Source organism: Lithobates pipiens, unplaced genomic scaffold, assembly GCF_037356315.1.
Source record: "Lithobates pipiens isolate NorthernLeopardFrog02 unplaced genomic scaffold, aLitPip1_a1.2 Scaffold_10, whole genome shotgun sequence".
In the NCBI taxonomy this organism is placed as follows: Eukaryota; Metazoa; Chordata; class Amphibia; order Anura; family Ranidae; genus Lithobates; species Lithobates pipiens.
Genome location: NW_027507686.1, coordinates 39,110,597 through 39,137,818, shown reverse-complemented (window position 1 = coordinate 39,137,818; position 27,222 = coordinate 39,110,597). Strand labels below are relative to the sequence as shown.

The following is a 27,222-nucleotide window of genomic DNA, read 5'->3' as shown; positions in this document are numbered from 1 at the left end:
ATGTGTCTTTAAGGAGGGGTGGTTCAGCTCTGGCGTCCAGTGGAGCTTGACAGACGCAGGCAGCAAATTCCCACCCACCCTCCCTGTTCTGGTCAGTTTTCCCAGCGGATTAAGGATGTCATGGCAGCTGGTGGTTGTTGGTCTTGGCTGGCAAATGAAAAAACCTAGGATAAGGAAGGGTTCGGGACCCATCCGTGGTATGGGCCTCTCTGGTGTATTCCAGTTAACATCAGTTTAGCTGTAATAGGTGAATGGGTGTCGTTAGTGTGTTGTCTCCAAGCCAGTGTGTTGCGGCTGGAGGCCTAGTATGGTAAAAGGTACCGCAGTGCATTATTGAACATACAATTGCTCGAGGTACAGCACAGTGGTGTAGTGGGTAGCACTCTCACCTAGCAGTAAGAAGATGGAGTATGGGTTTGGCCTGGCAGCCATTGGCTAAGGTTGGGACTTCTGTTCTACACTGGTCATGTAAACTACTGCATTAATTGTCTGTACTCTATAAATATCTGTAAAACTAAAAGGAAAATATGATTGGCTAAACCCACAAGTACTTTTATCATCACTACTACCACTTTTCCTTTAAAATGTCTTTTCAAAATAATAATGCAATACACATTTCCTAATTTGTTAACCAGCAGTTTACCATTGAGTGTTTTATGTTATTATTATCCTCTGTCTCCAATTTATTTTTCTACACTGGATTCATTGCTGTTTAATATTTTATAATACCTGTTTACAGTATGGAGTAAATGGGGTAAACAGGGATTTATGTATACCATATGTATGTTGCATATGTGAATCCTTTTTTATTTTTCTTAAGGTATGTATTCTTGTTGAACCAGTAATGGTATGTAAAGTACCGTTTATTACTACTATCTGTTTTATGATTAACCTGGATGTAACCTGGAAAAATCAATAAAAACCTTTTAAAGTAAAAAAATAAATAAAAATAATAATGCAATAATTGAAAGGTCCGTGTTAAAGGTTTAGACTTCTGGTAGCTACAGTAACAGTAAAGTCCTCATATGTTGAAAAATACTGTATCATAGTCTGCCAACGTTCCGTAGCTACTAATCGTTCACATAATTCAGTAAAACTGTCTCCAAGTACCTTATTTTTATATTTTTCACCAAGGTCATGAAATCGTTCCAGGCTGTATTCCCAACCCAGCTCTTTGGGATGGGGGCAGAGACAAAAAAAGGATACTGTGCGGCTCATTGTCACACATCCCAGGACCTCTGTAGCTCCCTGGAAATCTGGGATGCATCTAAAAGTGATTGTAAAACTCATGAACAAAGCATATCACTCTGTAGTGTGTACTTGTCTCACTCCAGAGCACTAAATGTCATTTCTGTCTGCCGCTTCATTCCTTTGCTATCAGCATGAGCCACTTCTGACAAATTCTCCTGACACCAAGAGAAAGGTGGTGACAGGGGAGGGACCTCCAGCTGATTGACAGCCTCTACTCTGTTCCTGTGTGCTGCGTGAAGGGGGTGTGTGTCCCTTCCTTCCAATCAGCTGTCTCTCCTCGCTGAGCTCCGTAGAAGGTAAAGCCACAAATTGTAAAAAGGTAATTCCCATGTCTAAGAAGGTAACCTCAGCTCCCCGGACCCTTTTTTTTCTGACAGCTCTATAAATTCTGGACGTTGAATGGATGTAGTGAAAAGAAGACTGAAAATAGACAAGTACAGCCTATGTAGGGGGATTTGTTTCATCTCTGTGTATCAGCTGAAGCCAGTTACTTCACTAGGTATGTGTGAGGGTTTACAATCACTTTAAGGCTGACCATAGATGGATTGAAATTTGGTTGGTTCAGCAGAGACCAGCTGACTTTCGATCCATCTATGGCCATTCCTGTTCCAGAGAGGTCAATCTAACGACTGGCCAGATTACAATCCATCTATGGTTATTCCTGCTCCAGAGAATAACAACCAAATTTTGTCGAACAGGAATGTTGAAAAATGTACGCTCAATCAGCAGCTGCAGCCAATCAGCTGCAGCTTTGACCAGTGTAGTCTGACTGGGAGGAGCGCCGTTGTTAAATCATAATAGCGCAGTATGGGTGGGAAGGGGGTTCCTTCATTTAACATTATTTAGCCAAAAAAATGATATAAACTTTACCTAGGTACAGTTTTGCATGAGTAGATCAAAGTATCACAGCAATGGAAACTGAAAAATGGCCTGGTAATGAAGGGGTCCTACAGGGTCACACTCACTGTCACAATATAATAGCGCAGTGGGAGGTTTCTTCATTTAACTCTATCTAGCTGAAAATATTATATAAACCTTATCCTGGTACAGTTTTGCACAACTGAGTAGTTTTCAGTCAGAGTATCACAACAGTGAAAACAGAAACATGGCCTCCTAAAGGCCTTCACTCAAGTGGTTAAATAGCGTATTTATTATAAAAGTCTATATATTATTTCAAAAAAGAGGAACGACTGAGGAGGAAATAGAAACATAAGGATATGGTTCCAAAAGAGGGGCAGATCCTCCAAACCAGGGACCATCGGGAGGTATGCAACATAACATTTTCTGTGGCCTCCTGGCAAGGCAACATAAGGCCTTCATTAGGCCCTGGAATGAAGAGAACATCAGCAAAAACGCCTGAAGATTCTGGAGTAATGTGCCTATGTATAGGCAATGAAAACATCAGACAGACCTGGAAGGGAATTACTACCAGATGTAGAGATGCTGTAGCCCACTCGCTCCCACCCCCTACCACTTTTACACTTTATACACCATCCCTCACACTTCCCCCCACCAAATAACAGTCCAAGGCTTGCTTGTGTGCCTTCCAGAGTCTCGGACAGGCCTGAAAACAATATGCCTTGCAGGAATTTCATCTTACTGCTGGAAACAAATGATTTCCAGATGAATAAAAAAAAAAAGTCATTGTATCTGCATATTGAAGGTATCAGGGTGATGGGGCCGGCCAGGAAATGAGAGTCGAATGCCACAACTCACATAACAAAGTGCCAAGCCATCATTAAAATGCCTTGCTTTTTTTTTTTTTCCCATTGCACGCTAAGCCACGCTATTGTTGCCTTGACTGTCTGGAAGTCATTAAAATAAAAAAATAAAAAGTAGTGAGGAGGTGGTATCAGAACACGGGTAAACAAAGGAAAAGTTTGACTCGGTTGCTTGTTTTAATGCTCAGTACTGCTAGGACATTAGAAAAAGAGGGTAGACTTTGAAAGATTGTCCTGAAAATGTAATGGTCGGTGCCAATAAAAACTTATGAAAACTTTGGAAACAAGATTCATGTGTTGACCAAGGCAGCCAATCAGCTACTCCCACTTATTTTTCTAACCAGCTCAAAAGACAAAAGCTGTTTAAATGCTGTGAGCTGACTTATTTAAAGCGGCACTAAACTCTAGTCTAACAAAAAGAAAATCTATTCCAATATGTATTCTTAAAGTCCAAATCCGGGCAAGAAAAAAATTTTTTTTCCATGCAGTGGGTCTGTACCCGCACTGCATGGATTAACTGCTCATTTTTTGTCTAGGGGAGAGGAGAAGAAAGAAAGACTTACCTAAACCTCTGATCCTCCCAGCACAAGCCCGGTACGGCACCAGTGGCCTTGATTTGTGGACTGTTTCTAATATGATCAAGCCCAGAGCAAGTTCCACAGACCAGGAACAATCTACTGGTGGACCGCGGGGGAGTGCCGTTTTCTGCTGGAACAAAGGATCGGTGAGTATAAGTTTTCTCCTCACCCATAGACAAAAGGAGCAGCTGACCTGAGCAGTGCGGGCACAGGGTATGGTAAAACTTTTTTTTTTTTTTTGCCCGGAGTTGGGCTTTAAATTGGTATTACGTAAAACTAACAATCCTTGTGATGTCATCAAGCCCAGAGCAGGCTCTTTAGACCAGGAACAATCCACTGTTGGACAATGGGGGAGTGCTATTTTCTGGTGGAACAAAGGATCAGGTGAGTATAAGCTTATTTCTCACCCGTAGACAAAAGGAGTAGCTGACCTGTGCAACGTGGGCACAGGGTCATGGTAAAAAAAGAAATAAAAATTGCCTGGAGTTGGGCTTTAATTTGGAATTACATAACACTATCAATCTCTGTTCCCCTTTTTAACCAATAAAACCACCAAGAAACAAATGTACTCCCTCGTTATTCCTTTGCCTTGACTAGTGAAACTCCCTCGTCATAGGCCTACCTCTAAACAGTCTCTCATGAATGCTGTTGCCAGACTCATCCACCTTACCAACTGTTCAGTGTCCACCATCCCTCTACTGGCTTCCCATTGCCCAATGAATAAAATTCAAAATACAAACAACAACATAGAAAACCATCAACAACTCTACCCGAGCTACAGCAACAGTTTTGTCTCAACATATCACCCAAACTGTCCTCTTTGCTCCTCCTAAGACTTCCTGTTCTCTTAAACCCTTGACTTCTTCTCCCATGCTTGTCTTTAGGACTTCTCCAGAGCCTTTCCCTACCCCAATCTGTCTGACTATCTTCCACTCTGAACACTTTCAGGCGATTCCTGAAACTCATCTTTTCAGGGAAGCCTATCCTACCTTCACTTAAAAATTGGACCTTTAATTCTTCCATCAGCTCATCCATCACAGTTATTACATTTTGCACCACTTGCCCCATCCTATAGATTTTAAGCTGTCAGGAGCAAGGCCCTTTGAACCCCCTCAAGTTGAATTATAATGTGACTGTACTCTCTTCCTTTATATTTTAAAGCACTGTGTACACTTTTGGCATTATATAAATCATGTATAATAATAATAATAATATGCCTAAAAAAGTTCCCTCCCCTCCTATTATCTATCCTACCTTGCCTGTGTATAAAAGATCTAAATAATCACCTTTTTTAAGTCTGCTGTGGCCCAATCACGTGATCTCAAAGCTCTGGCTTCCAGGAGCGGTAATGTCATTCATAGGCTCCCATGTCCCAGCCATTGTCAGCCCTCCCTCCTCTCCCCCGCATCCGCTGCTCTCTGGCACAGGAGAGCTGGAGCTGCAGGATCATGTGATCAGAAGAGACCTGACTAATGTGGATTAAAAACAGGTAGGAACACACACAATTTTTACACAGGTTAGGCAGGATAGGTAGCAGAACGGGGGGAGAGGATATTTTTAAGCATAGTTAGTGTTAAGTCGGCGGAATAAGCAGAATTAAATTCAACCAGATCTGCAGGAACAGAATTTCGATCAGTCTATAGGCAGGCTGGTGGTACTGGACTGGTTGTACAACCAAGCTGTTGTTTTTTTCACCTGATCACTGCTGGTGGCTATAGACAAAGATCAATGGTGTCAGCAGGAACTTATCTGAGAGGCAGAAATTGCTCATTGCTCAAAGAAACCCATAGCATCCTCTGGAGCAATGAGGGTTCCATGGAACCCTAGTGTTCCTTCAGATAGTACTGGGACAGGTTCATCTAGTGTCTAAGGCAAGAATGCAGAACTGCACCTCCCACCACCACTGTTAATGCATGCCATGTGCCCAGGGCAGCTTCCCCTACTGCCCACCCCTTGTCCAGGCCCTGCCTCCAGAGGTTGCTAGGGGTTTCTTGTGCAATGAGCAAGTTCTGCCTCTCAGATAAGTTCCCATTGACACCATTGATCTTTTTAGCTATCTGTAAGGGGGTCTTCCCAATGTCTGCAAGTGTACGGAGTATTCTTCCCACAATCTTCCTTGAACATCACACTAATGTATCATGAGTTGTAGATATAGTAACTTTAAGCAGGGGTTCCTTGATACCAGAAGGTTATTTCAAGGGTTCCTCTATGAAAACGTTTAGGCTGCTCTGGAGGAACCCTCGTGTTCCATGGAACCCTGGTTGAGAAACCCTGTTTTAAGGAGTCAAGACAAAGAGATATTAACTTGAACTTCTGTTATAGATTACCAAAACATCAAAAATTAACAGTCCATTAACATCCATTACTAGTCAATGAACTGGAAAATATCTTGCACACAAATATTAACACGAAGAAGAATAGGAACACACTGTAACAAACTTCAACCAATCAGAAATAGGCTTTTAACAGCTTAGCAGAAGCTCAGTAATGAAATCTGATTGGTTGCAATGAATTACTGTTAACCACTTTTATTCAATAAGCCCGGAGGTGTACAAATCCATCAAGCTTCATACGAGGCATTTTCATCCATCAACAAAAGGCCTCTCGGGTGAACAGGCTAACCATAACCTCTTTCATATCCCTAAACTGCAAAACAAATCTGTCTTCTACTAAAAGAATGCTAACTTTATTTTTTTCCTATAACACATAAAGGACTGCTTTATATCGCAGTACAGAATCCGATCATCAATTTGAAATGTTATTGTTTCCTTGAGACTTATTAAATAACGCTGAAGCAATATTCCCTATGGCACATTGGCCTTTCACCTTAAACCCAAGTCTGGTACCAGAAAAAAAAAAACCACAAGGCTACATTGTATAGTCTAAGCAGGTTATTATTGGCTGTTTCAGGGCATAAACTTAATTGTTTGGCGGAGAACTCTAAACTTAGTTCTCATTGGTTAACCCCCTTTAATTAGTCACAGACAGATCAGGCACAGGCTTTTCAAACAAAGACTTTACTTTTTTTAAACAATCTTTGCCAAAAACTACTCTTGTAAAAAAAAATGAAAAAATACAAAACTTTATGATACAATTCATTATGTAAAAAAAAAAAAAAAAAGAAAATAAAAAAGAAAGAAGAAAGGCTTAAATAACTTTTAACAGGTAAAACTAAAATGATTTAACACAACTGAAAGGCAAAGGAAGCTTCTCTATAAGGGCATGATTTAACGATACCCATAGAATTGGGAAATCATTTCATTCTAATATAGATATACTATAAAAAATAAAAAGAAGTCCACATTAACTAGTTTTTTTTTTTTTTTGTTATTTCTTTCAAATATTTCTAAATTCTGCAGTGTAAAAATGATCAAAAACAAGACTAGAGCTAGTGATTTATATTTAATGTGCCGTCAGTGTTTTAGGCCTGAAAGTTTTAAAGAAATTCAGAAACCCTTATTAAAAGTGGAGTGATGCAGCCTGAAACAGTGGGATCCCACTTAAACTACAGTTCTTTTTTTTTTTTTTTTTACTTTTTTTTTTCAGCTAGCCTTTTTTTTTCACTTCTTTGTGTAAGAGGGGTCTGATACACACTGCATGATAGCCTCCTGTAAGGTCATCCGCTGGCCATCTCTGGTGTTTAAACTTTAAAGCCATAGAACAACATCATCTCAATGACATAACGGAAAAATATATATTTTTTTTATAATTTTTCTTTTTTTATATATTTTTTTTATTATTTTGAGCTGCATTTAAAGCCAGAGCTTAACACTGCATATTCCTTAGCTGAGACAACCTCGAATCTGCACCTAGCAATTTTTCTTATCTCAACTGCACAGCCTTAATGATATTGAACTTGGACTAAACAAGTCATACGTGTTCTTTAACGTGTCATTGTTCTTAAGCAGCTCCGTGGCCTAAGATGGTGTTTTTTTTTTTTTTTTGCCCAAAAAAAGACTTAACATTTTTCGAAACTCCCAAGCCTTAAATATTTGCATTCGACGTAGGATTTTTTTCTTTTTTTAGTTGAAGTCTTTTTTTTTATTTTTCTCTATTACTCTGTATCTCATAGTTGTGTTTTTATTTTTTATTTTTTAAGTCCGGTTTATAGGAACAGTATAATAAAGTGTTAGTTCTCTGTTTCTGCTGAGGTCTCCAACTGTGACAGTAATAAAAGGAAGGACCTAAAATTCCCTTCTCGTAAAAATTCAGACACTTCACAATCATCCACTTGTCTGCTGTGTCCTCAGCGGAAAAAAAAAAAAAAGAAAAAAAAAGAATTGATTTAGACACACTTTATAATAGCAACTGAGGACTTGCCGGTTTTAATTAAATAGTAAGCTTATTTTATTGACAGAATACAAGTGATACGGAGGAGCGATCAGTAAAAAAAATAAAAAAACTGCATGTCTAGAGCCTGAAATATATACATTTATTAAAGAGAATAGACGGATAAGGCAACAGCTAGGCGGGTGAAGAAGATCCGAGTCTTTTCGTCGGTCTGTTATTCTTTCTCACTGAACTGTTCCGTGATTAAATAATTCACAAGAAAATCTATTCTATGTGGGGGATGTAGTTTCGACCACAGTTCTTTTTTTTTTTTCGTGATCATCTGAAAGGCTATTAAAGCAGATGGGGCTAGCTTCACTATGCAGTGCTGCAGCCCTTCTTACGAACCATAACTGCTAGACTGGATATAATCTAAGCAAAGGGGTATAGACATGCACTGAATGAATATGAAAGGCCACCTACCCAAGGGGGGCTACCGGAAAGTACCGGATGCTGTAGAAAGCAGCCACTTTGTCCATCGGTTACCTAGATAGACCAAGAAGCAATGGATTCCTGGGCAATTCTTGGCTCTTTAGTGGGTCACCCCCCCCCCCCCTCCTCCCTTCACCACCACCACCACCACCACCACCACCACCACCTCCCCTACTGCAAAGAGTTTGTTAATAAAGATACCCTAAGGATGCCTCCATCTACAGCCACAGGATGTGTTCTAAATTAAATATTTAGGGTCCTATGCATGAAATCAATGAATCTGGGGAAGGTTACAGTCATATGCATCATCCACAACTGAAGCTCTTTTTCCAGACTATTTTCTTCGGAAAAGGCTTAACCCTTTCCCGGGGCCTTGCAATACGGGGCTCATTGGCAAAAAAGAGTTAACGGTGTTGGCTTAATGACACCGGTATGCAGCAGCTGCCTCCCCTACCGTCAACGCAAGCCCCCCCACAACACTCAAACCCCCCCCCCAATAGACATCAGCATCACACACATAAGCATAGACACATGCACAACCGATGCAGTTAACTCCTGCTGTGCCAAAGGGTTCTCTAAAGCTCCCCTGGCGCAGAGTTTAGGATGCACAGCAGGAAAGAACTCTTCAGCCATTTCATTTTGCGGGGAAGGTGAGTTGATGAGAGAGTTTATATTCAGATATCCCTCCATGGGAGGGGGGGGGGTTAACTCTTTCTTAGGCAGAGGGAAAGGCAATCGGGTATTGCCGTTACCACTTTGCCAGGAGAAAGGTGAGGACAAGCTGGGTACCGTTAGATCAGAAAGATGCCCTGCAATGCTTCCTCCTGGCACAGGGGTAGTTAAACCTGAGCCGAATTAATTGAAAACAGGATTTTAGACTCCAGATTAGTCCTCTTCTGCACATCTCATTCCAAAAGAGAAAACCTCCACCAGAAGCAAATTTATCCACACTGTGCCAAGAAGATAAGGGGGGGGACCAAAAAAAAAAATGCATTATAAAAAAAGGTGAAGCAGAAGGATAAAACCCAGCCATAATTAGTGATCAGAACCACAATCACATCAATCAGCCTTCCCCAAGCCATAAGGTTCTTCCTTTCTTGGAAGTAGGGATGGAGAGGTACCATAGCTCCAAGGAACACTAAGCAAAAAGGCTTGGTTGGCCAAACAGTTGCTCCTAGCCCAAGCTGGCTTCTAAGTTCCTCCAGGAGTGCACGCATCCCCCAGGCTCGGTCTCTTTGGAGCTGCCAAGCTTCACCAGATCCCCTTGTGGCATCCTCTTAACTCCCAAGAGGACAGAGATGCAAAGAGACAAGGAGACAGCTAGAGATCCCTTCTGTGCCCTTACCTGGGTGTCTTGGCTTCTTCAGCTGGCAACCAGAGAGCAATAATAAGGTCCCAGTCACATGGAGAGCTTGTGGAGACCCAGCAGCATCTTAAAGTCCTATACACTCCAACCCTGGCGAGGAGGAGATCCAAGTGAAGCTTGCAGCTTCTGGCAAGGAATGCAACAGAGAAAGAGAGACAGGGAGAGAGAGAGAATGAAGGGGAGGGAGGGGGCCAGGCTAGGGCTCAGAGCAAGCTGCTGACGGAGACAAGGAGAAGGGGGGCAGTGAGAAGAGAATCGCATGAATAATTGCAGGAGGCAGGGGTCTCTGAGCTTCTCTCCTGACTTGTGAAGATGAGGAGTGGTGTCCATCAGAGGTGACCCCCTCAGCTCTCCCTCTCCTCTGTGTCTCACTTACTGATGACAGATCTCAGAGATGCTATCTTGGAGAAAGTCAGCCAAAAAAGATTGGATTGATGCAAAGCAGATTGTGCAGCAATGGGAGCATATGGAGGAGAATAGGGGTGGGAGGACCAAGCGCTGGAGACCGGCAAATCCGGTCAGGGTTCTAAGCAGATCGCACCGATGGACACCGTGGCGAATCGCATTTTTTTCAAAAATTGACTTTTTTTGGATTACGACTTGCGAAGGATGGACCTGAATTGTCCATTTTTGTATGCTGTGGAGGGGGAGTGCAATTTTAAAACTTTGCTTAGTGGTAAGCTTTGCAGCTGTGGGTTTGTTTCTCCAGTGGGGACATTATCTGCATGGAGTTTGTATGCTTTCCTCTTGTGTTTCTATCGTTTATGTACAGGAAACTAGTGATCGGGCCATAGTGGTACCCTAAGGATGATTTTGGGAAGATTTTTGGAAGATCGCATAAAGTAAAGCTAGGTACTGCGTTTTCATGTGTTTTTCATGCTTCTTTGGTGCATTTTTGATGCATTTTCATGCTTTTTATGCACTCACATTGAAGTGAATGGGGCCAAAAACGCACAAAAAAGAAACGCTTTCACCTTTTTTCCTGTTCATGCGCAAGCGTGCTGCATAGGTGTGAATGGGCCCCATAACAGAATGTCTCTTGTTGTGCATTGTCACGTTATGGCCCGAAGCATGACAAATCATCAGAAATCACGCAGGTATGAACAAAGACTTAGCCCTTGTACACACGGTCGGAGATTCTGACAACCAAATCCGTTGGATTTTGTCCGACGGATTTTGTCCGAAACTGTTGCATACACACGGTTGGACAAAGTTGTCGGAAAATCCGATCTTTCAGAGCGTGATGACGTAATTTCGTTACGATGGGACTACGTTCAGGTTAGTAGCCAATAGCTTTGATGTAGGAATTTGATCAGAGCATGCGTGGCACTTGGTCCGATCGGAATTCTCTACACATGATCGGAGTATGTCCGATCGGAGCAGTTTGTCGGAAAATATTTCCAGCAAGTTGTAAAATTTGGTCCAACGAATATTCAGACGGAAACAGTCCGATGCATACCACACACAGTCGGAATATCCAACAAAGCGGTCCGCTAGGACACATTTCGACGGATTCTCCGACCGTGTGTACAAGGGCTTAGAGGGCTTTCACACTGAGTCACCCCGGGCGTTGGCGGTAATGTGTTGGTGGTTTTAACCCCTCGCTAGCGGCCGAAAAGGGGTTAAATCCACCCGCAAAATGGCGTTTTGCCGGCGGTACCGCTTCGCTGCCCCATTTATTTCAATGGCGAGCAGCGGTGGAAGAACGGTGAGTTCACCGCTCCAAAGAAGCTGCTGGCAGGACTTTTTCTGACACCGCTCCAGTGAGGAAGCCCTCAGGCTTTCATACTGGAGTGAACGGAGCCGCTTTTTTCAGGCGCTATGCAGGTGCTATTTTTAGCGCTGTAGCGCCTGAAAAACACTGGCAGTGTGAAAGGGGTCTTAGGCTGCATGCGTTTCATAAACCTGCACAAAATTGCGTTCGCTGTTAATAGCACTCCAAATGCGAGAAGCAGATGCGTTTTTTTTTAATGCCCAAACAAGTTAAACTGCCCGGTTAAAAAATACTCAAAGTTCATCACTTAAAAAGCTTCATGAGCTACTTTGGCGCATTTATTGCGTCTAGGGCAGCCCATTGGATTGAATGGGCCGTCCTATAAATGTAGCATGAAAACATGCAACTATTGCACAGAAAAACGCAAATGCCATCGCAAGCCATAGCGTGAATGGGGCCTAAGTGGTAAAGAGCAGGTAAAGAGCATTGAGCCTTAGGTTCACACTGGTGCATACAAAATACAGCATGCACTTCGCACAAGAATCGCACCACATTTTTTTTGCATGTGATTTGCGCCATACATTTTGTTTGCACCAAAATGGTGCAGGGCCCTTTTTTTCGCACCTGAATTGCATTGCATGGGTGTTCACACCCATGCGATGAGATTATAGCAATCACACTGCGTTTTGCATCTGTTTCGGGGTGTCATTAATCTAACATTGACACCCGCAGCAGATCGCATGGACACCATGCGATTACTATGCAGAATGATGGGATGAAACGCAACAAATCTCTCTGTGCGTTTTCCTCATCGCATCAGTGTTGACCAGGGCTGATTGAGAACTGACAACGTCACGGGGGGGGGATTTACTAAAATTGGAGCACTCAGAATCTGGTGCATGGTAGCCAATCAGCTTCCAACTTCAACTTGTTCAGTTAAGCTTTGACATTAAAACCTGGAAGCTGATTGGTTTCTATGCAGAGCTGCATCAGGTTTTACACTCTCCAGTTTTGGTAAATCTCCCCCAAAGTGTTTTACGTATTATTATTATTATTATTAGGATTTATTTAGCGCCAACAGTTTGTGCAGTGCTTTACAATATAACAGTACAATTCAGAACAAGAGGGTTAGAAGGGCCCAGCTCCTGTGAGCTTACACTCTAAGAGGGAGGGGCATTTTGGAATGGTTGGAGATGATATGTACAATGGAGGATATCTGCCATAATGATTCTCCAACATCTAGATTGTAAGCTCTAACGAGCAGGGCCCTCTGATCCCTTCTGGATTGATTTGTATTGTAAGTGTACTGTCTGCCCTCATGTTGTAAAGCGCTGTGCAAACTGTTGGCGCTATATAAATCCTGTATAATCATATATAAATGATTGTTTAATGCACAGGACCAGACCATCATGGTACCCTAAGGCTGGCCAAGGTTGGACGATTCAGAGAAGATTCGCCGAAGATCTGATAAATTAAGACCAGATTCACACTTGTGCATCTACGTTTCATGCATTGTTGTGTGCTTTTAAGTGCGTTTTTGTTGCATTCTCATGTTTTATAGCATTTTTTATGCACACCAATTAAAGTCCAGAGAGACACAAAGATCGATGTTGCACCAAAAGAAGCTCCTATTTCGAAGTTTCTTGCAAACACGTTGTACAGATGTGAATGGGCCCCATAGACAGCAATTGAGTTCCTCTTCCTGTGTATTGTCATGCAACGGTCAAAATGCGACAAATCGCACAAGTGTGAATGGGGACTAAGCAGTCAAAGAGCGATGAATGAGTACTGACAAGGTCACAATGTTCTAAGGATTGGCTGGCCACGGTCAGACGATTTTCTGAAAATCTGATAAATTGAGGCCAGGTTCACACTTGAGCATCTATGTTTTCATGTGTTTTTGTGCGTGTTTTAAGTGCGTTTTGCTGCCTTTTTCATGTGTTTTAATGCATTTTTTATACTCGTTGAAGTCTATAGAGCCAAAAAGATTGATGCTGCACCAAAAAGTCACACGGAGACGCGTTGCATAGGTGTGACTGAGGCCCATAGACAACAATGGAATTCCTCCTGCTGTAAATTGTCACACAACAGTCAAAGTGCGACAAATCGCACAGGTGTGAACGGAGACTAAGCAGACAAGGAGCAATGAATGAGTACTGACAATGTCACAGTGTTCTAAGTATTGGCTGGCCACGTTCGGACGATTCAGAGAAGATTCGCTGAAAATCTGATAAATTGAGGCCTGGTTCACACTTGTGCATCTATGTTTTCATGCGTTTTAAGTGCGTTTTTGCGGCTTTTTTCATGTGTTTTAACCACTTCAGCCCCGGAAGAATTTACCCCCTTCCTGACTGACAATTGCGTGGTCATGCAACGCTGTACCCAAACAAAATTGACGTCCTTTTTTTCCCACAAATAGAGCTTTCTTTTTAATTTTTTGCGCTATAAACAAAAAAGGAGCGACAATTCATAAAAAAATTAAAATTTTTACTTTTTGCTATAAAACATTTCCAAAAAAGTAAAAAAACAAAATGTATTCATCGGTTTAGGCCGATATGTATTCTGCTACATATTTTTGGTAAAAAAAATCGCAATAAGCGTATATTGATTGGTTTGCGCAAAAGTTATCGCGTCTACAAACAAAAATTTCGGGACACTTTTTTGGCAGTAGGCGGAGTTGTATTATAATTAGGGGGCTGGGCATGTGGATATAGGCGTTGCACAGGGAAGGTGAAAATGCGGCAACATATGGGCGTGGTTTACGTAAAATAGTGGGCGGGACGTACATGGGCGTGGCTCGAAGGGGTGTGGTTAGAGTCTGAGAAGAATGCGGGATGGAGAGGGATGGGGGGGGGGAGGGAGGGATGGAGGGACAGCAGCCCCGGATCCTACACCACAATAGCAATATGTGTTTTGCAGAGTTTGACAATCAGCAGATAAAGATACTCCAAATACCTGGTGTTAGCGCTTCAATCATCCCGGCGCCATGATTGTTATGGTGTCAGGATGATTGAAGGGCATTATTTCTATTATTACATTGTAATAGTGGGAGCCCTGAGCGCGCCACTAGCTACGTTGCCTGCCACCAGATGCCATCAGGTGCCCCCCAGCAGAGTCCCTCCTTACATCAGGTGCCCCATCAGGGCAGCCTTCCTCACATCTGTGTCTCCATCAGCGGAGCCCCTCCTTACATCTGATGTCCCCATCAGTCCTCCTAACATCTGGTGCCCCTCTGACATCCAGACTGGCCCCCTCTGACATCCAGACTGGCTCCCTCTGACATCCAGACTGCCCCCCAACATCCAGACTGCCCCCAGACATCCATACTAGTCCCCCCCGACATCCAGACTCTGACTGGCCACCGACATCAAGACTGGCCCCCGACATCCTCCAGACTCACTCTGACTGGCCCCCGTCATCTCCAGACTCACTCTAACTGCCCCCCGACATCTCCAGACTCACTCTGACTGGCCCCCGACATCCTCCAGACGCCGTGACCGCCGTTTCCGCGCGGAAAGAGTTTGAACTGCTGCGTCACCCACCTTCCATATGCACTGGCAGCACTGCAGCATCTCTATAGACCAGCTTCTGGTCTTCTGTAAAATGGCGGACATTGTCTCCGCCGGCTGTGGACCTCTAGCAGCTGGCGGCGAAATTGAAGGGGACAAACAGAATTTCCTGGGACATTTCCCGGGACAAAATTCATTCGGGACAAGGGTCCTAATCCCGGGAATGTCCCGGGAAATTTGGGACAGTTTGCAACTATGGGGGTCTTTGAGTCTTTGAGACTGGGGAGACACACAGATCTGTCTCCCTGCATAGCAGAAAAACAGAATCTGTGTGATCTCCCCTGTCAGAACGGAGATCTGCCTTGTTTATACAGGCAGATTCCCATTCTGTCACTGCGGGAACAAACATTGAGTCCGCCCCACCTGCTAATTGGCTCCCCCTGCTGGCCAATGGGAGCACGTGCGCGCCTCCGGCTGGAACACTCGCCCGCCCACAAAAGTGAGTTCCCGGGCCAATGTACAGCCACGGCGATTCGCGGGATCGTGCCACCATTTCACAGTATAATGACGGAGGCTGGCCGGCAAGCAGTTAATGCATTTTTTATACACATTGAAGTCTATAGAGCGAAAAAGATTAATGCTGCACTAAAAAAAAAAGCGCCTTTTTCGAAAGTCGCACGGAGGCATGTTACACAGGTGTGAATGGGCCCCATAGACATCAATGCATACCTCCCAACATTTTGAGATGGGAATGAGGGACACCTACTAGCAAATGTATGTAGGTATAGGACACGCCCCCTGCCACACCCCCTTAAAGGAGAATTAACCCAAAAAATAGGTAAATTAAATCCACAAAGGGCTTTTTTTTTTTACCACTACTATTCCTTTATATTGTCTTTTAAAACGTATAAATGCAGCAATTTAGAATTTGGATGAAAGGTTTAGCACTGGGAAACACTTTGTGAAAGATAAAAAGTACATTTTATATACAACTATGTAGATCAGACCAAAATGAGGGACAAATGAGGAGGAAAGAGGGACAGAGGGACATTGCTCCAAATCAGGGACAGTCGCGCAAAATCAGGGACGTTTGGGAGGTAAGTCAATGGAATTCCTTCTGCTGTGAATTGTCGTGCAGCCGTCAAAGTGTGACAAATCGCACAGGTGTGAATGGAGACAGTCAAAGAGCGATGAATGAATACTGATAAGGTCGCAGTGAGAAGATCTACTAAAACTGGAGCACTCGGATTCTGGTGCAGCTCTGCAATGTAGCCAATCGGCTTCTAAATTTAGCTTATTCAATGAAGCTTTGATAATGAAACCTGGAAGCCGATTGGTTCCTATGCAGAGCCGCACCAGATTTTACACTCTCGAGCTTTAATAAATCTCCCCCCGGTCTTCTAAGTAGAGGAATGGTCAGAGACGGCGTATACAATGGGGGATAGCTGGGGAAATGGTTCTCCAGCTTGCTGCTTTTAACATTAAGTGAAATCATCTTTAAGGGGGTTTCGTTTCAGTTCCAGTCTAGGACACTTCGGGGGGAATTTACTAAAACTGGAGAGTGCAAAATCAGGTGTCGCTCTGCAGAGAAACCAATCAGCTTCCAGGTTTTATTGTCAAAGCTTAATTTAACGAACTGAAGTTAGAAGCCGATTGGTTACTATGCACAGCTGCACCCAATTCTAATTCTAAGTGCTCCAGTTTTAGTAAATCAACTCCTATCTGCATTAGGCTTCCATGGGGTTCAGGTCAACTGGCTCTCGTCTACATGTTAGCCATAAACTATACAATCTGGCTGTACAATCTCTATGCAATCTTTTAACCGCTTCCCGACCGACGCACGACGATGTACGCCGGCAGAATGGCACAGACAGGCAAATGGACATACAGGTACGTCCCTTTGAATTTGCCGCCGTGCCATCACGTGCGAGCTGCCAGTGGCGCGTGCTGGTCGGGACCCCCGTGAGTCCGAACGCAGGTCCCGTGGACTCGATCGCTGCGGGGATGCCCGCGATCGTCTCACGGGAGGAAGAACGAGGAGATGCCGATGTAAACAGCATCTCCCCGTTCTGCCTAGCAACAAGTGACACTGATCTCTGCTCCCTGTGATTGGAGCAGAGATCAGTGATCTGTAAAACGCAGTCATGCCCCCCACAGTTAGAAACACACCCCAGGACACACTTAACCCATACACTGCCACCTCCTGATTAACCCCTTCACTGCCAGTGTCATTTACACAGGAATCACTGCATTTGTATAGCACTGATTGCTGTATAAATGACAACGGTCCCAAAAATGTGTCAAAAATGTCCGATGTGTCCGCCATAATGTTGCAGTCATGATAAAAATCGCTGATCGCCGCCATTACTAGTAAAAAAAAAATATTAATAAAAATGCCATAAAACGATCCCCTATTTTGTAAACCTTTGCACTAACCAATCAATAATCGCTTATTACGATTTTTTTAAACAAAAATATGTAGAAGAATACGTATCGGCCTAAAATGAGAAAAAAAAAAGTTTTTTTATATTTTTTGGGGAATATTTATTATCACAAAAAGTAAAAAATATTGCTTTTTTTTAAAAAAAATTGTCGCTATTTTTTGTTTAGAGCACAAAAAAAACGCAGAGGTGATCAAGTACCACCAAAAGAAAGCTCTATTTGTGGGGAAAAAAGGACGTCAATTTTGTTTGGAAGCCACGTCGCACGACCGCGCAATTGTCAGTTAAAGCAACGCAGTGCCGAATCGCAAAAAGTGCTCTGGTCTTAAGCCAGCAAAATGGTCCGGGGCTGAAAGTGGTTAACCTAAACAATCCAATCCGCATTCAATCAAGCAGACCCCTTGCACTACATACAGTACTTGATGCTGGATTTAATTGAGATTGTACAATCAGATTGTAAAGTGTACGGTCAACTTTTAGCTGACCACACACACATTACAATCTGTTGGTACTCCTTTAGATCTATCAAAACTACGTAGTGCAAGCTGAATAGTTTGAATGTTGGGTGAGATTTACTAAAACTGGAGAGTGCAAAATCTGGTGCGGCTCTGCATAGAAACCAATCAGCTTCCACGTTTTATTGTCAAAGCTTAATTGAACAAGCTGAAGTTAGCAGCTGATTGGCTACAATGCACAGCTGTACCAGAATCAGGGTGCTCCAGTCTTAATTTGTTTCCTTCAGATATACCAACACCATGTAGTAGAAGGGCCTGCCTGATTGCATACAAACCGAAACTCCAAAGGTTTGACCTCATATTATATGGTTTTGGTAAATCTGAAGGAAAAAATCAGCAGAAAATCTGATAGTGTGTATGGGGCTTTAGTAAATCTTCCCCACTGCGACCTTATCAGCACTCATTCTACGCTTCTTGACTGCTTAGTCTTGGTTCACACCTTTGCAATTTGTCGCACTTTGACCGTTGCACGACAATTCAAAGCAGGAGGAATTCCATTGTTGTGACCACACATGCTACAATCCTATCATGCAATCTCATACCCCCCAACTTTCTGAAATGGGAAAGAGGGACACCTATTAGCAAATGTATGTAGGCATAGGACACACCCCCTGCCACACCCCCATTAAAGGACCCACAAGTGTTTTTTTTTCACCACTACTATTCCTTTATATTGGCTTTTGAAATTTACAAATGCAGCAATTTAGAAATTGGATGAAAGGTTTAGCTCTGGGAAATACTTTTTGAAAAATAAATAGTGTATTTTATATACAACTATATAGATCAGACCAAAATGAGGGGGGAAGAGGGGCAGAGGGACATTGCTCCAAATCAGAGACAGGGACAGTTGGGGGCTATGCAATCTCTGTACAATTATATTTACCAACAACTCTGTAGTTCGAAGCCCTACTTTCAATTTACAATTATAGTTCCTCATACTACATAGCTGTTGCTAAATCTGCCCACGCATGTTCCAATCTGATTGTACAATCCCATTTAAATTGATCCCCAGTTACTGTATATAGTGTGAGGCCCTACCTAGCTGCAAAAAACGGAATGAATTGTTCAGGGAAGGCGCTCACACTACATACTTTTTAGGAAACCTGAAGTTGATTGCAGAGAGATTGTACAATAAGATTGCTATGTCTGTGGCTAGGTTACCGGCGATTGTACAGTTAGATAATATTTTTACGTGACCAGCATTAGGGTACAAGCCAAAGATAAGATTTCCAGGTTTGATCAACTTTTTCATCAAGATGTGTGGAGATGCATTTAATCGGACACAGAAAAGATAACATCTGATTGTATCTCACCGAATTGTAAAGTGTATGGTCTTGTAAGTACAGTTTTGCCTTTTCTTTTTATTATTATTATTTAAGCAAAAAATACCAAACTAGACACTTGTTTGGCCCTATCACAAGGAATGAATTCATGAAATCAATAATTCAAATCAAATCTATTAACAATAGTTACATGGGTGGTAATTGTAGTACTGTACTAGATCAGATTGTAACCTCCTCCGGAGGGGAAGAAATTATATATTTTTGTATATGTGTTATTTATTATTATTATTATTAATATTATTATTGTTGTTGCTGTTGTTGTTATTAGTATTATTTTATTTATGGCAAAAATTGTGTTATTTTTTATTATTATTATTATTATAGGTTGGACTTGATGAACTTGTGTCTTTTTTTGACCTCACCTTCTATGTAACTATGTAATTATTATTGTTACTGTGGTTATTGTTGTTATTATTATTATTATTATTATTATTATTATTATTAATATCATCATATTATTTATGATAAGAATTGTGTTATGTATTATGCTTTTATTGTTGTTGTTGTTATTTTGTTGTTGTTATTATTATTATTATGAATATGTTTCTGTTGTTATTAGTATTATTTTATATATGACAATTTTTATTTATTTATTATGATTATTAGTATTATTTATTATTACTGTGGTTGTTGTTGTTGTTATTATTATTATTAATATCATCATATTATTTATGATAAGAATTGTGTTATGTATTATGCTTTTATTATTGTTAATATTATTATTATTATTATTATTATTATTATTATTATTATTATTAATAATAATAATAATATATAATATGTTGCTGTTGTTATTAGTATTATTTTATTTATGGCAATTTTTTTTATTCATTATGATTCTTTTTTTATTATTATTATCGTTACTGTGGTTGTTGTTGTTATTATTATTATTATTAATATCATCATATTATTTATGATAAGAATTGTGTTATGTATTATGCTTTTATTGTTGTTATTAATAGTATTATTATTATGTTATTTATGTTAATTGTATTTCCGCTTATTATAAAAAAACACAAGGGGTTATTTACTAAAGGAAAATCCACTTTGCACTGCAAGTGCACTCAGAAGTAAAGTTACTGTAGATCCGAGGGGGACATGCAAGGAAAATAAAAAATAGCATTTTAGCTTGCACATGATTGGATGATAAAATCAGCAGAGCTTCCACTCATTGCAGATCTACTCCTTAGATTTAGAGTGACTGCACTTCCAAGTGCACTTGCAGTGCAAAGTGGATTTGCCTTTCATAAATAACCCCCATAGAGTAGCATTGGAATCCAGGGATTATTATTATTATTATTATTGTTGATGCTATTAATAATATTGCTATTTATGGTAACAATTGTGTTTCCCCTCATTATAAAAACATGGAATAACATTGGAATCCCAGCATTATTAATATTGTTATGTTATTTAAGGTAACAATTGTGTCTCCAGAGTAACATTGGAATCCCGGGATGAATATTGGGGTGTACGTGTTCTGCGGAGGGTGGACTGTGTGTGGGATGTCTGTTTGCTTTCATTACATCCAAGGGGGATTTGGATTTGCATACATTAGGGATTGATTCGGAGAGACGGATAGAAGGAGGATGCTGGGAACGAGGTGGGAAGAGAGGGAAGCTGCCAAGTAAAGTGGGAAGTGTTGAGTTCATGAATGGTGAGAGGCCAGGCAGGCCAAGGCAGGTCAGTACCACGAAGGATGCTAAGAGAGGCAGCAAGGGAGAGGTCTGAAGTTTCGGCATGGAGCAATAGGCAGCCAGCCTGCAGGGCTATGAGATTCCCTCTGCCCAGTCGGGATGTGTAAATGCAGCGTTTCTTCTCTTCATTCATTAAAACATCAGAATGAAAGAATCGGGCAGCTTGGTGGCTGAGTGGTTAGCCCTTATCCCTTGCATTCATGGGTTTCTTGGTTTGATTACCTCCCTGGACACCATCTGCATGGAGTTTGCATGTTCACCCTGAGACTGCGTAAGTTTAGTGCTTATGCCTTGCAGCAATGGGGTCCATCAGTGTGAAGCCCATCCAGGACATCGGCTTTGAGTTTCCTTGTGCTCCCTGAGCTTGCATAAGTGTGTCTCTTATGCTTTGCAGCAATGGGGCCAGGGCCAGTGCTACCACTAGGCAAACTAGGCAACTGCCTACGGTGCCCTGCTGCCTAGGGTGCCCGGCCACTGGTGTTCCTACTCTCTTCCCTCTGCAGAAAGCAACTAAGTCTCAGCATCGGCAGGCAGCCGCCACTCCATTCACACATGGTGTCAGAGGTGCAACGGCGGAGGAGGACTGTGTACTGATTCCCAAATAAATGGAAGCAAGCAAACTTTCATTGATGGGCACTGGTAGACTGCATTTGATGGGCTCTGGTGAGGCTACATTTGATGGGTGCTGGTGGGCTGCATTTGATGGGCGCTGGTGAGGCTGCATTTGATGGGTGCTGGTGAGGCTGCATTTGATGGGCGCTGGTGAGGCTGCATTTGATGGGTGCTGGTGGGCTGCATTTGATGGGCGCTGGTGAGGCTGTATTTGATGGGTGCTGGTAGGCTGCATTTGATGGGTGCTGGTAGGCTGCATTTGATGGGCGCTTCATTAAAAAGGCGGAGTTTACATGGGATGGGGAAAGGGGGTGGGGTCAGGGGTGGAGCCAAAGGAGGGCGGCAAAATTAGGTTTCGCCTAGGACAGTAATGGTGGACCTTGGCACCCCAGATGTTTTGGAACTACATATCCCATGATGCTCAACTACACTGCAGTATAGTTGAGCACCATGGGAAACGTGATTCAAAAACATCTGGGGTGCCAAGGTTCGCCATCATTGGCTTAGGATATCAAAAATCCTTGCACCAGCCCTGAATAGGGCCCATCGGTTTGAAGCCCATCCAGGACATCATCTGGTTTGAGCTTCCATGTCCTCCCTGAGCTTCCATAAGTGTGTCTAGTTGACTCCCGGCCAAGACGCTATCTGCATGAAGTTTGTATGTTCTCCCTGAGCTTGTGTGGGTTTCCTCTCCAAAAACATGCTGGTTAGTTAATTGGATATTGTCTAAATTGACTGATACACTATATTGGCAAAAGTATTGGGACACCTGCCTTTAAATGCACATGAACTTTAACGGCATCCCAGTTTTAGTCCGTAGGGTTTAATATTGAGTTGGCCCACCCTTTGCAACTGTAACAGCTTCAAGGGAAGGGTGTCCACAAGATTTAGGAGTGTGTCTATGAGAATGTTTGACCATTCTTCCAGAAGCGCATTTGTGAGGTCAGGCACTGATGTTGGATGAGAAAGCTGGGTTTGCAGTTCCTGCTCTAATTCATCCGAAAAGGGTATATTAGCTATGGTCAGGACTCTGTGCAGGCCATTCAAGTTCCTCCAACACAAACTCCCTCATCCATGTCTTTATAGACCTTGCTTTGTGCACTGGTGGGCAGTCATGTGAGAACAGGAAGGGGCCATGCCCAAACTGTTCCCACAAAGTTGGGACCATGACGCCTTAAGAGTTCCCTTCACTGGAACTAAGGGGCCAAGCCCGACCCCTGAAAAACTACCCCACATCATATCCCCCCCCCTCCACCAAATGATTTGGACCAGTGCACAAAGCAAGGTCCATAAAGACATGGATGGACGAGTTTGGGGTGGAAGAACTTGACTGGCCTGCACAGAGTCCCGACCACAACCCAACAGATACATAGCATTTCACATGGGCTGCGACTTTGTATCTCACAATTCGGGTTCTAAGTTGGTGTGAACTAAGCCTTAAGAAAAACTTGATTTCCTAGAAATCCTAAATTGAGGGTCATGCAGAGTTGAGTAGCCAGTGTAAATAGTATTCGGCCGCACGGCCCTGGCCTGAAATTCCACTGCAATCCACATAAAGGACCCGCTGCTGGTTTCCAGATGTCAGAGAATCCTCCAAAGACTTATATGACCACATGCTGGCCCCAGTCCTGAATGCAAACCCTCCACATTACACCACTTTATAAGGTACACAATACATTCTTCACAACCCGTTTTAAAATCTGCAGTTTTTAGTAAAAAAAGACTCAGTGATCCCGTGTTTAGATATTTCCTGTTATGGAATGACAATTGTCTGCGACTTTGTCACCCCGTCACAAGCGCTCCAAATCAAGACTGCCAATGGCTGTGCCAACGCACATTGCATAGGACTGCTGTAACAACAATGATGTCCATGTAGACAGGAAGTGACTGAGAGAGGCTATAGGAGATCAGCAACACTGAGGGCCTGTTCACATTGGTTAGCACACATGCATTAACGTGCATCATGGTGCGAAATGATGTGCATTATGTTAGGAAACCTCTTTGTTTAAATGGGTTGTCTAACATACCAAAAAAGGTGAATGTTGCATTTCCGGTTGTACACAGCAATGCATATTAGTGTGTCGTGGTGTATCGCGCTGCAGAGCAATGCAAGTGTGTTAAGAAGGTATATTGTGTTCCGTTCAGAATAAATGGCACCACATTGCACCAAGGTGCATAACACAGGGCAATGCTGTACCTGGGCTCAGAGATGCAAACAAGGATGAAACAAGATGGACACAGCATTCTAGGAGGAACAAAAGAATAACTAATTCTTTATTACACGGGGCTTTCGCAAATTAAATGTCATCTAGTTGGAGTTTACATCTACTTTAAACCAAAGTGTTTAACCAATTTCTGCCCGCCTGCAATGTACTGCGAACGGGCAGGTGGTGTAGAAAAAGCGATGTACCCGTACATCGTGGCCTACTTCCAGGTTTAGGGCGTGTGTGTGTGTGCCCAACGGCCGGCACCCGTCGTGATTGTACACACCAGGAGCCTGTCAGCAGGTCCTAGCCAACGATTCACAGCTGGGACCTGCTGATTGGCTATGTACATTCACAGCCCAGAGCTCTGTGTTGACACTTAAAGTGGTTGTAAACCCTTACAACCAACTTTGACCTACAGGTAAGCCTAGATTAAGGCTTACCTGTAGGTCCAAGAAATATCTCCTAAACCTATACGGTTTAGGAGATATTTACCCGTAGACAGCGGCGCGCAGACGCACTGGGAAGGCTGCAGATTGCGGCGATATGCCGGGAGTGTCGGCTCCCGTGCGCATGCGCGGGAGTGACGTCATCGCGGCTCCAGCGAATCACAGCGCCGGAGCAGCGAGACCCGGAAGTCGCTCCGGGATACATGGCAGCGGCGAAGAGGAAGACGGAGGACCGCTTCGGGGGCTTCGTTCTCTGGTAAGTTATTTATAATGAGCTAGTATGCTATGCATACTAGCTCATTATGCCTTTGCCTTACAGGGTGTGTTTTTTTTTTTTTGCCTTTACTTCTTCTTTAACACAGAGTTCTGTACAGAGAGTATGATCTCTCTGTTTCTCATCCCTGCAGCACAGGGATGAGAAACGTACAGATCTATTAGTAAAAGCAGCACATTACACCTTATTAGGCACACATTTAACCCCTTAAACACCCTAAATGTTAACCCCTTCTCAGCCAGTGTCATTAATACAGTGACAGTGTATAGTATTATCAATAATCACTGTATTAATGTCACTGGCAGTTAGTTAGTTTCCCTCCAGCGTCAGTCAGTATCAGCGACCTATTTTGAAGCCCAGCTGACTCCGCCGCTGTCAGAATACAATGACACTGGGGGAGAATTACCACATTCACCTCAAATGTGTGGATAGGGATACAATTCGATTTTTTTTTGTTCATCATCACTGGCTAAAAAAAATTAACTGAGCCATGTATGGCCAGGTGACAGCGGAACTTTACCCATAACAGTTTGATAACAATATATGTTCTTTAACAAAAGATTATACATCCACATTAATAATTATACTACCAGTAATGCCGCATACACACTCGGAATCGGAATTCTCGTCATAAAAAGCACTGATGGTTTTTCCATCTGAATTTGACGGAGCTACGCTCAAACTGTCTTGCCTACACACAGTCACACTAAATTCTGACCGCCAAGAACGCGGTGACGTACAACACGTACGACGGGACTAGAAAAAGGAAGTTCAATACCTAGTAGCCATTAGCTTCCATCTTAGTTGAATCTGAGCATGTGTGAGTTTTTGCGCATCACAATTGCATACACACGATCGGAACGTTTTTCCATCGGGAAAATTGAGAACATGCTAACAATTTTTGGCCGGCGGGAATTCAGCCAGCTAAATTCCAATGGAGCATACACACGGTCGCATTATCCGATGAAAAGCTCTCATCAGTCTTTTGCTGGCTGAAATTCCGATCGTGTGTACGCGGCATTAGTGTGTTCTGTAAATTGCCTCCAGCATTGCTCCTGTTTCTACTTGCTTGCTGACCTGGATGGCAGCAATCTCCTGTTCTAAGCCCCAGTATATCCGCGCCAGGAGTCCGGGGCTTAGAAATTCCCTGAGCTGAATGTCCAAAAGGTACCTTGTCAGGAGGGACATTTTGGTGCATTCTAATTGGTCAGCGCGTCACATGGGCGGCGCCGACCAATCAGCAACCGCATAGCCAGTTCTGTCAGTTATGGAGAAGACGAATGGATGCTGAAGGGATTTGTAAGCCCCGGACTCCTGACGCGGATATACAAGGGCTTAGAATGGGAGATTGACGTGGTCCAGGTCAGCCGGACCGGGGATGGCTAGGAGAGGGCCATGTGTAAGTTCACCTTATAAATGTTCCTGTAAAGGTGAACTTACACTTTAATGTTTTATAACTGCAAACGTGGCCAGCCTGAAGTGATCTATCAGGACTTAAAGCGAAGTTCCCACTGTTACATTTTTTTAGGATGCATATCTTTTGTTTCTAAGGCTTATTTATAGCACTCCCGTTTGTGTGTTTAATCGGTGCTCGATTGCCGATTTCATAGAGGAACATATCTTACATCAGTGGTCATCAACCCTGTCCTCAGGGCCCACTAACAGACCAGGTTTTATGTATTACCTTGGGGAGATACAGACTAGAATACTGCAATTACTGAGCAGCAAATGATATCACCTGCGATGTATTTCAGTTATCTTGCGAACCTGGCCTGTTAGTGGGCCCTGAGGACAGGGTTGATGACCGCTGTCTTACTTTCCTCATTTCCTAGCAGTTTCCATAGTGCTTGTGGGCATGTGAAGCCCACAAGCACTATCTTCCAGGCTCTGGTGCAGCTGAGCCACCAGCATGCACCGCCCATTCTCATGCATGCGCAATATGTACGGCGCAGCGCCGTACACTTCTGACGTTGCCATCACAATGGGCGTCATCGTCGGAAGTGCCTGCCCCCGTTGTGATGGCAACAAAGCCCTCAACGCTGTGCAGTGACTCCTGGGAAATGATGACAAGCATCCCTCAGGAGCACTAGCGAGTACGGGCGCCAAGGAAAATGATGTCAGGCACCTTGGAGAGGAAGAGGCAGATTACGATGGACCCCCTAGCAACAGACCTGAAAAGGTGAGTAAAATTATTATTATTTTTTTTTCCCAAAGGTTGTTATTTGTATTTAAAGAGGAAGGCCGGTTTCAAAAAAAATAAAATAAAAGTCAGCAGCTGCAAACACTGTAGCTGCTGACTTTTAATAAGCACACTTACCTGTCCAGGGCGCACGCGATGTCGGCTGCCCGAGGCCGACCCGTCCCTCGGCTCTTGGGTCCCGGCGCCGCCATTCTATCTAAGGGAGACAGGCAGTGGAGCCTTGCGGCTTCACTGCCCGTTTCCTACTGCGCATGCGCGAGTCGCGCAACGCTTTGTGAATGGGGCGTGCTGTGTTCTGGGACACACAGTTCCCAGAACACAGCGCGACCCGTTAGCCCAGAAGACGCCGCATGGAGGAGAGAAGAAAGAAGATCTCCGCGGAGGAGGAAGAGGCAGATTAGGATGATGTGCCTAGCAACAGGCATTTCTGGTAAGTTAAAAAAAAAAAATATTTAATTTTTTTTTTCAGATTTTTTTCAAATTTTTTATGTATATTTTTTTTTTTTTTTTCAGGGTGGCCCTCCACTTTAATGCAGCTAAATATTGTAAAAAAATAAATAAAATACGACTGTAACTCCGTTTTAAGT

At 43.0% G+C, this 27,222-nt stretch overlaps 1 protein-coding gene across 3 annotated transcripts in view; it reads right to left on the bottom strand.

The window, feature by feature from the left end:
- CDH11 (cadherin 11) overlaps positions 1-9,869 on the bottom strand; it is a 218,055-nt gene extending 208,186 nt beyond the window's left edge. For all 3 annotated transcript variants that reach the window (XM_077454348.1, XM_077454338.1, XM_077454359.1), the window contains exon 1: positions 9,657-9,869. The gene's annotated coding sequence lies outside the window, so the exon portion shown is untranslated. The remainder of the gene's footprint in view (positions 1-9,656) is intronic.
- Positions 9,870-27,222: the final 17,353 nt, after the last annotated feature.